Source organism: Benincasa hispida, unplaced genomic scaffold, assembly GCF_009727055.1.
Source record: "Benincasa hispida cultivar B227 unplaced genomic scaffold, ASM972705v1 Contig569, whole genome shotgun sequence".
In the NCBI taxonomy this organism is placed as follows: Eukaryota; Viridiplantae; Streptophyta; class Magnoliopsida; order Cucurbitales; family Cucurbitaceae; genus Benincasa; species Benincasa hispida.
The window spans coordinates 119,258-131,757 of record NW_024064933.1 but is presented as its reverse complement, the minus strand read 5'-3'; the positions used below and the strand labels follow the sequence as shown (position 1 = coordinate 131,757).

Sequence of the window (12,500 nt, the reverse complement as noted above, 5' to 3'; positions counted from 1 at the left end):
GAAGAGCAAATGCTCTACCTAAGAGAGGTCCCGGATAATGTTCGTTTCCTAGAGACTCGGCTACAAGAAGTTGCTGAGAAAGCCGATGGAATTGATGCGGTAGTAGGCGCCTAGACGGATTACCCGTCAGAGAATGATGATAGAGGGTAGAGACCCTCGAGACCAAAACAACAAGGTTCGGCAGCTTTGAATGAGGCGATAGCTCATCGGGCTATGTTGCCACAATAGAGGAGCGTGTCGAAGAGCTGAACAGCTTCCAAAAAGCAATACTTCAGATGGTAACCGATTTGTCTGAAGACTTTCGGTCGGCCCTTGACATCGTTAGAGCCGAGATAGCGGATGTGAGTGCTAGAGTGAATCTCACCATCCGAGCGGTAGGGAACCAAGCCCCATCTAGGGGAGTAATGGCAGTAAGCAGAATAAAAATCCCAGAACCGAAACCCTTCTGTGGGTGCGTGAAGCGAAAGCCCTGGAAAATTTTTATCTTCGACCTTGAACAATACTTTAAGGCGACGAAACACAGTGACTGAAGGTCGAAAGTCACACTAGCAACGATGCATCTAGCTGAAGATGCAAAACTGTGGTGGAGATCACAGTTTACAGACATACAGGAAGGACGATGCACTATTGATACTTGGGATAATTTGAAACAAGAACTTCGCTCGCAGTTCTTCCCTGAAAATGTCGAGATCTTGGCTCGATGAAAACTCCGAGAGCTGAAGCAAACAGGTAACATCAGGGACTACATAAAACAGTTTGCAAGACTCATGTTGGACATACGAGATATGTCTGAAAAAGATAAGGTCTTTTGTTTTGTTGAAGGGCTGAAACCGTGGCGAAATCAAAACTATATGAACAGAGAGTACAGGATCTCCCCTCTGCCTATGCAGCAGCAGCTGAACGGCTATACGATCTTAGCACTGACTCACAAGATGTGAGGAGCAGTCAACTTCCCTGGGGGAAACAAAAAGCCGTTCCAGTCCTCCTAGACCTTGGGTGGGAGACAAAAACACCGGGGGGGGGACCGTAAATCATCCCAACCGAGATCAGGAAACAACTGGCGGGGGCCGCCGCAATAGCATAACAATTACAATCGCCCCCTGTCTTGTTTCATATGTAGAGGCCACACAGGGCGGGCGAATGTTCCAAATCGAACCGCATTCAATGCTTTTCAAGCCAAGTTAGCCTCTACCTCGAAGACAAGACTGAACTGGAGGAAGCGGTAACCGAGCCAGCTGCAGAAATTGAGAATCCTAGGATGGGGGCATTGAATTTCTTATCTGCGCTCAAAAGAAAAATGGGAAAGGCGAAGGAGCCACTAGAGAAAAGACTTATGTATGTGGACGCTTGGGTCAACCAAAGATCGGCCAAAACACTACGGTGACTTTGGGGCTACCCATAACTTCATGGCTGAAAACAGAAGCTCGCCGCCTAAACTTGACTTGGGAAAGAGATGCAGGGAAGTGAAAGCTGTGAATTCTGCAGCGCCCTACCAATTACGGGGATAGCGAAGAGAACTCCGGTGATGTTAGGAGACTGGAAGGGCTTCGTTTGACTTCGTGAATTGTCAAGATGGATGATTTCGACGTGGTATTGGGATGGAATCCTACTTGACATAAAGTCATACCCATGCCCCTCGCCAAATGTTTAGTCATTACCGGATCTACACCCACGTGGTCCAAGCCAGTATCAAGCACCAAATGGGGTGAGGATGATTCTCAGCCCTCCAATTGATGAGAGGCCTGGCCCACGACGAACCACCGTTCATGGCCTCCCCGATAGAATCAGTTGAGTCCACTGAAGAGGAGATCCCTAAGACGTTCTATTTGTCTTGGAAGAGTATCGGGAAGTCATGCCAAAAAGCTTGCCCAAGTCTTTACCCCCACGAAGGGGGATTGACCATGAATTGAGTTGTTACCAGGGGCAAAGCCGCCTGCTAAGAATGCATATCGGATGGCCCGCCAGAATTGGCCGACAACTCCCGGAAACAAGTTAGACGAGTTGTTAGATGCAGGATTTATCAGACCGGCGAAGGCCCCTTACGGAGCCCAGTACTGTTCCAGAAGAAGAAGGATGGGAGCCTCCGGTTGTGCATCGACTATCGAGCTTGAATAAGCTCACAATTCGCAACAATAATCCCCTTCCTATCATTACTGACTTATTTGATCACTTTCACGGTGCTAAGTATTTCTCGAAGCTGGACCTACATCTGGATATTTATTAGGTCCGAATTGCTGAAGGAGACGAACCTAAGACGACCTGTGTCACGAGATATGGGGCCTTCGAATTCCTCGTGATGCCTTTGGCCTCACAATACTCCAGCAACTTTCTGTACCTTAATGAACCAAGTGTTTCACGAATACCTCGACAAATTCGTCGTAGTATATCTTGATGACATTGTCCGTCTATAGTGCCTCGCTGGAGGACCATCGAACGTCACTTCCAACTAGTCTTCAAAAAGCTGAGGAAAAATCAGTTGTTAATGTAAAGAGAGAGAAGTGCTCCTTTGCCCAAGAGGCGCATAAATTTTCCTCGGCCACGTGATTAAGTGTGGTCGGATTGGTATGAAGAGGGGCAAGGTGGCCGCGATTAGAGATTGGAGGGTACCATAATCCGTGACCGAACTACGATCCTTCCTCGGACTAGCCAACTACTATAGGCGGTTCGTAGAAGGATTCTCGAGAGAACAGGGCCATTAACCGAACTGTTGAAGAAGATAGCCAATGGAGCTGGACTTTCTGAATGTCAAGCCGCCTTTGAGGGCTTGAAGAAGTGATGATTGAGGGGCGCCAACTCTCGAAATTTCCGACGTGACCAACCATTTGAAAAGTAGAGACTGATGCCTTCTGACTTCGCGTTGGGCGGTGTCCTCTCCAATATGGACACCCCATCGCGTTGAGAAGTAGGAAACTAAATGATGCCGAACGGAGGTATGCCGCCTCCGAGAAAGAGATGTTAGCAGTAGTTCACTGCTTGAGGGCCTGGGGACAGTATCTCTTGGGGGCCAAGTTCGTGGTCAAGACCGACAACAACTCCATTTGTCACTTCTTCAACCAACCGAAGTTTTGTCGTCGAAATAGGCACGGTGGCAGAAGTGTCTAGCGGAGTTCGACTTCGAATTCGAACATAGACCAGGGAAAAGTAATAAGCCGGCTGATGCTCTTAGCCGAAAGAGCGAACATGCGGCCCTGTGCATGTTCACCCCCCTACAGCAAGTACGTTGAGTGCAACAATAAGAGAAACTGTCAAAAACTCACTTGAACAATGACACAGCGGCGCAGGCCATCCTACACTTGGCCAGAGAGGGGAAGACACGCCAGTTCTGGGTGGAAGATGATCTACTATACACCAAGGGCAATGCCTCTACATCCCCAGATCCGGGGAGTTACGAAGGTCGCTGATAAAGGATTGTCACAACACACCGTGGGCAGGACATAATGGTTGGCAAAGACTTATGCCCTTCTGAAACAAGGCTACTATTTGGCCAAGCCTTCGAGACGATGTCATGCAATTTACCAAGACTTGCCTTGTCTGTCAAAAGAATAAGGTCGAAAGGGCGAAATTAGGCGGTCTGCTGGACCCCTACCTATGCCCTCTAGACCAATGGGAGAGCGTGTCTCTCGACTTCAATCACCCATTTGCCCAAGGTGGGAGAGTTCGAACTCGATCCTTGTTATCATCGACCGGTTCTCCAAAATATGCCACTTTCGTCCCCACGCCGAAAATGTGCACAGCCGTGATGACTGCCCAGCTGTTCTTCAAACACATCGTGAAATTATGGGGCGTCCCCGCGAGCATTGTTAGCGATTGATGTCGCTCTCTCCGGCGTTGCTCTACCGATTTTGCTCTCACTTATCTCGCTCACAAACTCTTTCTACTCGTCTTCAACCACAGAACACATCCAAAACAAAAAAAAAAAACAAAAAACAAAAAAACCATATTGAAAGAAAGATTTACCGATAAGATTCGATTGAAAGCTGGAAGTAGAATTGTTTGCAAGCCGGAAATAGTTTTTTTTTCGTTTATGAGTAATACAACCGTTAGCCTTGGAAAATTTGAATGAATAATAGTTTAGTTTTGGTGGGTTTTCTCAGTAAAAAGGTAAGAACACGAAGTAAGGGCAAATTATGTAATTTGGTAGGGCGATGACGTCAGTAGAGGGTAAATTGACATTATTTTTTAAAAAATGGTCATTTGACATTTCAACCCAATTTTTGGATCATCCGTACAAATTTCCCCATTTTAACGAAACGGCCTCTAAAGCGGGAAGTACAAAGAAAAAAAAGAAAGAAAAAAGAGCCGAGAAGATTGGAAGAGATAGTAGTGGGGTCGGTAGGGAAGGCATAATTCTGTGCGACAGAAAGAAGGAAGAGAGTGAAATCGAAACCAGGCAACGCAACCGCCTTTTCGCTTCTCCAATCTCCAACCTTGCAATTTTCCTTTTTATTTTTTTCAATTCTATTAAGGTTCCTTCTCTTCTTCTCATTTATTGACCACCCAGTCACGAAGAAGAAGATGATAGACTTCGCTCGCGTGCAGAAGGAGCTCCAAGAATGCACTAGACATCGAGGCTTCTGGTATTAGAGTCACCCCTAAAGCCGATAGTCTTTCCCATTTGCTCGGCATCATTCCTGGTCCTATCGCTACTCCTTAAGAGGGTGGAACCTTCCAAATTGATATCACATTGCCAGGTCCCTCCTATTACCCCTTTACTCTTCTTCTTTTTTTTTTCCGCTTATTCTTTGCTGTGCGCTTAAGCTAAATGGTCTCGATCAGATTGCTATTAGGGTTTCCATTTATTTATTAATTTTTTGTTTGTAGTGTAGCTAATGATAATAATCTGCTTTGTTTTCTTTATGATTGGGTACTTTTCCCTGAAAATTGTCATTGACAAGTTCATGATTCTGTAATTATAAATTATAATTTCAGTTGGATAAACATCTTTTGAATAGTTAAATAAAAGACTACGTAAAATAAATAGATTTTTGTACGAAACACCCATTCTCAAAGCCTTTGTGCGTTTTTTGACTTACAATTATTTTGTTACACTTCTTTGCTTGTTTAATTTTATTGATCCCGCTTATTTAACAATCCTGTTATGTATTTGAGGCATATATAAAATCATTCTCCCGTAAGAACTTTGTGGAAAGAACCATTCCTTGCTCTATTGAAATTTTATGGTAAAAGATTGTAAATTGTCCAAGTGTCTTCCGCGACTTCTAATCACGTTCCCTCGGTTTCTATAACATATCATTACTTGTTTGACTGGCTGCTTGCTATATTTCCATGAGTGGAGTCTTTGTCTCAATGTTTTCTAAAGCTTAAGGATAAGAATGCAATAGCACTCTAAGTGAGGTACGTTGTTTGTGAGGCACACAATAGAAAAATATTATATTACATATGAAAATGAAAATTGTAAGACATTAGAGCTTTTGAAAGTTTGTCTAAAGAAACGAGGGATTTTGGAGGATATTTCTTGCTTTGAAAATAAAAAATGCTGAGGCTTTATGATATGCGCTTCAGTGAAGACTAACATGGGAAATGGAGAGAACACTAGGAAAGGGTGAGCAAGGTGCGGATGGCTTTATCTCTTGCCTCGGCACATAACAATCAATGTGCATTTAGTGCATAATAAATTAGATCTTAGAGTTGTACGTATTTTTGTGCAGTCTACTCAAGTGTCTAATTATAACGTGACACATTTTTCTTTTTTCCTAAAAAAATACTTTTAGATATATTTTTTTCCTTTTGTGATTGTAGGGATGCATGAAGGCTACACCCAAATATTATCCCTAGTTCTTATCCCGCCGTTTCTTCCAATGCCTACATTCTCATGTAGGTGATTTAAATACATTTTTCTAATGATTTTTTAGGTTTAATCATATGATTATTTACCTTGAAAATACTCACCACTTCTTATTGCGGGAGTAAGGAATGTTATCTACCATGAGTTCTAGTTGTTTGGGAATAGGATGCAAAGTTGTATCATGTAATCTTGGATGAAAATATGAATGAGTTTGAGGTACTTCACTATTTCTGGCATAACTCACTATGTTAGTGGAATGGGAAGAAATCCAATTGTATTTAAGTTGCGAGGATTTCTGATTTTTAAATTACTCTTTGATTTTTGGTGTTTTTTGGTCTATTTGAACTCGTATGCTTTGAATTTATGTTTGGGTTGATCAACCATGCATATCTTCTTTGCCTTGCTAGAGATTAACTCATAATCCGTGACAATAAGGTATGTGTTTAATCAGTAAGTAGCACAAATTGAAAGCTTGCTTATGTGAATTAAGAGTCTAGCTTACTACTAAAGCATGATTGGTTTAAACCAAAGAGTGTATTATTGGTTATATAGATTTTATATAATTACAGATTTTGTATATATATAAACATCTAAAATAATTTTAATTACTAAATAAAATAAAAAATGCAAGACAAAAAAATGAAGAGGGCATCATAAAATTGATTAGAAATATATAAGGGTCTTTTGGTAATCATTCAAATTTTATTCTCATTACATAGAAACATAAACACTATCAATGAGTTTCTGATTGCGATTTAACACAATTTCATTACACGGTGGTAAACACAATGAAAGGTAATTTTATTATAATTGTAACCCATTTCATTTATAATGTAATCTAATTACGATTGCACCCTAAGTTACGAGTGGGTAGGTAAACAAGCTCTTAATTAGATTTGAGTTAAATTTGATAAACAATCAAGATAAAAGTATATAATTTAAATTTTGCATTAAAAAATTTAAAGACCCTAGAAAGATGTTTTTTCAAGGTCTTCAAGTTAGAGAGGGAAAATTGTTAGGTGGAGAAATTGAATGGAAACACAAGTAGAATTGAAAATGAAAATGACCTATTTGAAAAATTGGGTTAAAAATTGAGTGGACTGAAAATGACCTATATGACCTATTTGCCATGTCCCGCCATTGTCAATTTCATTCCATCTATTCAATTTTTGAAACGGTCTTCAAGACTTATTAAGGGTTGACTTAATTGGTAGAAAAACCTAACTGAAGTGTTAAAGTTGGTATCCTCTTGATCTATCTTTATGGATGAGTGGGGTTCTTCGAGATCATTTAGATGCAGATTTGAAGTTTGTTTCCAAATTTCAGAAGGTGTAAGTTCATGAAGCTATGACAATATATTTTGGGCTCGAGATTTTATCATCAATCCATGTTTTGAAGTCTCTTTCTTTATTGAGGAGGTAAAAATTAGTTCTCTTTTTCGTATATGGTCATAACGAAAAAGAGAACTAATTATTATTATTTGTAGTTAGGAACAATTGTTTTATAAGCACAATAGGTTAGTAGAGTTTTACATGTGGAGTCCGTTTGTTGTGTGTTAGCATGTTGGGTACTTTATTTGCATAATATTTATGATTTAAATGTTTGATGTTCTCGATGTTTGGGATGTTAAGCTTGTCGTAATGTTGTGGTGATCCTGTAATGACTAGCATATTGAGTTGTTGTTATGGGATCTTGTGATTATGAGTGTCTATTTGTTGAGAATGACTAAATAAGTATATGATTTACGTTAAGAGCTCATTGTTTTTGTTTTATATAGTTTTGACACCAGCATGGTTTAGAAACATGTTGGTAGGACTCATGTTTCTAAAAGTGGTGAAGGGGTGATATATCACTGTTGGGTAAAAGGTCAGAGGACCTCGAAAGGAAAGTTGGGTAAATAATATCAATGTGTCTCGTGTAAAATTGGTCAAAGAGTGATATTTCACTGTTGGATTTAGAGAAGTATTGAGACCCTAAATAGTTGGGTAAAAATGATCAAGGGTCTATGAGTCTAGGAAGACAAGTATATTTATCGATTCGGTAATTTACAATTTGAAAGTTGTGCTTTTAAAAAGATGGGGGAGTGAGATGAAAACTGTAAAATTGTTTGTGAAGAAAATGAATATTTGAAACTATTTACTTTATAAAATCAAGAGTAGTTTTAAGGGCACATACAAAATATGAATTGTTTAAGAACAATTTCTCACTTGCACCACCGTTGTTGGTGCCATTAATAGAGTAGAGAATGGATGCTCTGAGGGCTTCGTATGGAGGAAGCTCGTCGGATGAAGAAGCGGATACAGTTTCCCCTTCATCAGCATCAACTTCAGCATCAACACCACAACTCTCCGATGAGACCGTGAGCTTTTTACCTTTGCCTCCGCCGTCTCCCTCACTTCTTCATTTTCCAAATTCCACCTGTAGTGCCTTCCTTCCTCCTTACATTTGCATATTTTTATTTTTTATTTTGTAACTTTGCTCATCAACTCTTTCATTATTACTTGTTTAGCTATTTTGGATGATTTGCCAATCGATCAGGCGACTAGGGTCGAAGCTTCCCTCACGTTCAAGGAATTATGCCCTAACACCTCTATATCCCAGGTATGTGAAGCTATGTAGTTAATAGTTCATCTAATTTGGTTCTTAAACCTACATTTTCTATTTCCAATTTTGATCCGCCCAATGGGGCTTTTTTGTCTTGTTACCCTATATCTTGCGTATTGTTAGTTGGAACAACTAGAATTCTATTTCTAGGGAGCTCTTCTTTGGTTTGATCACTGATTCATTATTAACAAGTGGGGTTGTTAGAGGTCTAATTGGAATCAATGTCTAACAATTAATCGTAAACCTTATTTTTTTGGCTACTCTTACAACATTTCTTTTTGAAATATATGTTGATTTCATTTTGGTTTATGCCTCTCAACCCCTTAGCCTGCTACATTGCCTCTTAAACATGATTAGTAATACTTATCACTTGCATGCATTTCAAACACATCTATAATTTTGCCTTTTATTGTAACTTATGGAATTCTAGACTATCATGATGGAACAAACGAAGAAAATCAATAATATATACGATAATGTTTCAAACAATTGATGGCTACTTCTATACTTTTGGGTTTTTACTCTTGAATTAAAAACTTTTTCTAAGCTTCTTTCATCATAAAAGCACTTCAACAAAATTCCATTATCAATGTATTTGCAATCTTCTAAATGTACGTACTTGATGAGGAAAAGCATTAAAGTAGATATGAGGTATTTAAAAGAAATATACACGTCTTTTTGGTATAAGTTGTAGATTTCTGTTTATGTTTATTGATTTATAATCAAAACATTAAAAGAGATTCTGAACATCTACAGGTTAAACATTCTTAAAAACATGAATCTAAATAATTGTGTGATTTTTCATTTGTCCTATGCAATATGACTTTTCACATTAGATGGCCACGCCCAAACTAATAAATATTTGATTTTTCACGTTCCCAGTGTATGTACCAACTAATGGAAGGAAGGAGGTGGCCTTGTTTTTGAAGAAAGTTTCCTCACTTGTGGCCTGCTCTCCATCATGTCGATATTGACGTTCCTTTGGATGTTTTATGTAAAGATGACCCAAACTTGAGCAAGCATTGCTAGAGAATTTCACATAAGTTTGTCAAGAACAGTACCAATCCGAGTACACCAGATTGACTCAATAGTGACCATGCTTCGCCAGAAGCTTCAGTCTCAAAGGCGGTAAGTTTAAGCTCTCCATTGATTTCGATTAGTAATCCTCCAACTTGGTTTGTATTTAACCTGTGTTTTTTTTTTTAACAGTTATTGGATTGATTTTAGTAAGTGGGAGACTTTTGTTAATGATGAACTCTCTCGAACCTTTCTGTCATGGAAATTATTTACTGGAGGGCTAATAGAGGTACGTCACATTTGAGGGATTTCCGTTTCCCGTTATCTTTTCATTTTGGTGTAAATGTACTTTCTTCATTCTCAATTTCTGGCTAATAATATGTGAGCTTCCACTTTCTGTTAAAAGTTTTTTAGTTAGATTGTAATGAACTCTTTACCTCACTTGTGAGTTTGATTTTATGCAATCTGATGCATGGATCAAAAGTTTTTGAATTAGAGTATTAGACAATAATTTTTATGTAGAATCTTGTAGAGATGAGGCAACTTTCTATAGAATTGTTGCAGTTTTGTCGAAATTTGTTACAAATGCATACACTATATGCATGCATGTGCATAGTTGTGTTTTGCCATTCATGTTGTCCAAATATGAAATATTGGAAAATTAGGATTAAGTTGCCAAACACATCATGCGAGTGCGACATAATTTGTTGTACACATTTAGTATTGTTATCTCTCTCTAAACCCCTCCTCATGTGATGTTTTGAAATCACAAAGTTATAATTTTAAACTTCAAGAACAAACGTGTTGTTGTTAGGCCATCTTTGTTTGAGATCTTTTGACATAGGTTATGGGCGATTTTATGAGTTTTACATGGTTGAAGGTTTGACATTATACATGGATTAAAGCGTGGTCCCTTTGTTTTCAATTGGCTGCAGATCAAGAAAACAAATCCAAATTGTTAATGAGGTTTTATAAGCTCCACAATCTTCCTGAATTTTACAAGGTTGGTTGCATTAATTATTTTTTCCCCCTTTCCAATCTTATTCAATAATGAAGAAGATGACCTCCTAACTCTATTTTGGTAGGAAGCAAGACACATATTCTCTTGCCTGGGCAATAGGAGACCTCAGTAAATTATTAAGCCAAGCCGTTCATAATGAAATGAAAAGTTCCGCAGTTATGCAAACATTGAAGAGAGATGTATTTTACCACCAAATTCAAGGGCAATTGAATGTAAGATTGGTAAAAAAAATATATAAAATATGTAATTCCTGATGAATAAAAAGAACATCGTGAATTTGTATGTGTCCTATTGATTCCTTATGTGTCCAATGGATTGTTTTTTATTATTTTGGCTTTACTACAAAATCCCTTACTTTAAGTTTTATAGATATTGCCTTTTTATTACCTTTATTTAATGGTCTTTATTTGTGAAGGTTCATTTCTAAGATTCTTAGGTTGTACTTTGTTGATAGATTAAATTTGATAGGAATCTATAGAAAATGGATTGTTTTATACTTGTAAGGGGTATCTCAGTCCATTATAGTGAAAAAACTAGAGAAATTGTGCTTCTTACCCAATTTCATTAAATGGAGGTTGCAAAAATAGAATAGCGACATAGACAATGTAATGATAGAGAGAGGCCCATCGTCTCTTGTCTATGCATTAGGCAATATCATCTTTCTTTATCGGTTCTTTCTTTTGTGCCAAGCTTGAGTTAATACTAATAAAATGATATGCTCTCTTGAAAGAAAATGATCAAATGACAAAGAAGCTTTGGAATCATGTTGGGAAATGGAGAGAACACTAGGAAAAGGGTGAGCAACACTTTTGTAAGCAAGGTGCGGGATGACTTATCTCTTAGCCTTGGCACATAACAATTCAATGTGCATTTGTGCACAATAAATTAGTTTTTAGAGTTGTACGCATTTTTGTGTAGTCTACTCAAGTGTCTATATAATAACGTGACACATTTTTTTTTTCTTTTTTTTTTTTAAAATACTTTAGATATATTTTTTCCTTTTGTGATTGTAGGGATGCATGAAGGCTACACCTAAATATTATCCTAGTCTTATCCCGCCGTTTCTTCCAATGCCTACATTCTCATGTAGGTGAATTTAAATACATTTTTCTAATGATTTTTTAGGTTTAAATTCATATGATTTTACCTTGAAAATGCTCACCACTTCTTATGTACGGGAGTAAGGAATGTTATCTACCATGAGTTCTAGTTGTTTGGGAATAGAATGCAAAGTTTTATCATGTAATCTTGGATAACATATAAATGAGTTTGAGGTACTCGCTATTTTTGGCATAACTCACTATACGCTGAAGCTTTCTTCTGACACTATCCACCTAATATGATCATTCATCTTTTAGGTCAAGGAGTTCCAATTTTCTTTCCCTATTTCTATTGTAATTGGTTTGTTTTTGCAACTTCGAACTATTTTGGCCATCTTGATACTTATGATGATCATTAGTGACTGAGGTAAGTACTCCAACTTAGTGAATGGGAAGAAATCCAATTGTATTTAAGTTGCGAGGATTTCTGATTTTTTAAATTACTCTTTGATTTTTGGTGTTTTTTTGGTCTATTTGAACTCGTATGCTTTGAATTTATGTTTGGGTTGATCAACCATGCATATCTTCTTTGCTTTGCTAGAGATTAATCATAATCCGTGACAATAAGGTAAGTGTTTAATCAGTAAGTAGCACAAATTGAAAGCTTGCTTATGTGAATTAAGAGTTCTAGCTTACTACTAAAGCAATGATTGGTTTAAACCAAAGAGTGTATTATTGGTTATATAGATTTTATATAGATTACAGATTTTGTGTATATATATAAACATCTAAAATAATTTTTAATTACTAAATAAAATAAAAAATGCAAGACAAAAAATGAAAGAGGCATCATAAAAATTGAATTAGAAATATATAAGGGTCTTTTGGTAATCATCAAATTTTATTCTCATTTACATAGAAACATAAACACTATCAAATGAGTTTCTGATTGCGATTTTAACACAATTTCATTACACGGTGGTAAACACAATGAAAGGTAATTTTTTTTTTT

At 37.8% G+C, this 12,500-nt stretch overlaps 1 pseudogene; it reads left to right on the top strand.

Moving 5' to 3' along the window:
- Positions 1 to 5,841: 5,841 nt before the first annotated feature.
- LOC120069740 overlaps positions 5,842 to 12,500 on the top strand; it is a 9,672-nt pseudogene continuing 3,013 nt past the window's right edge.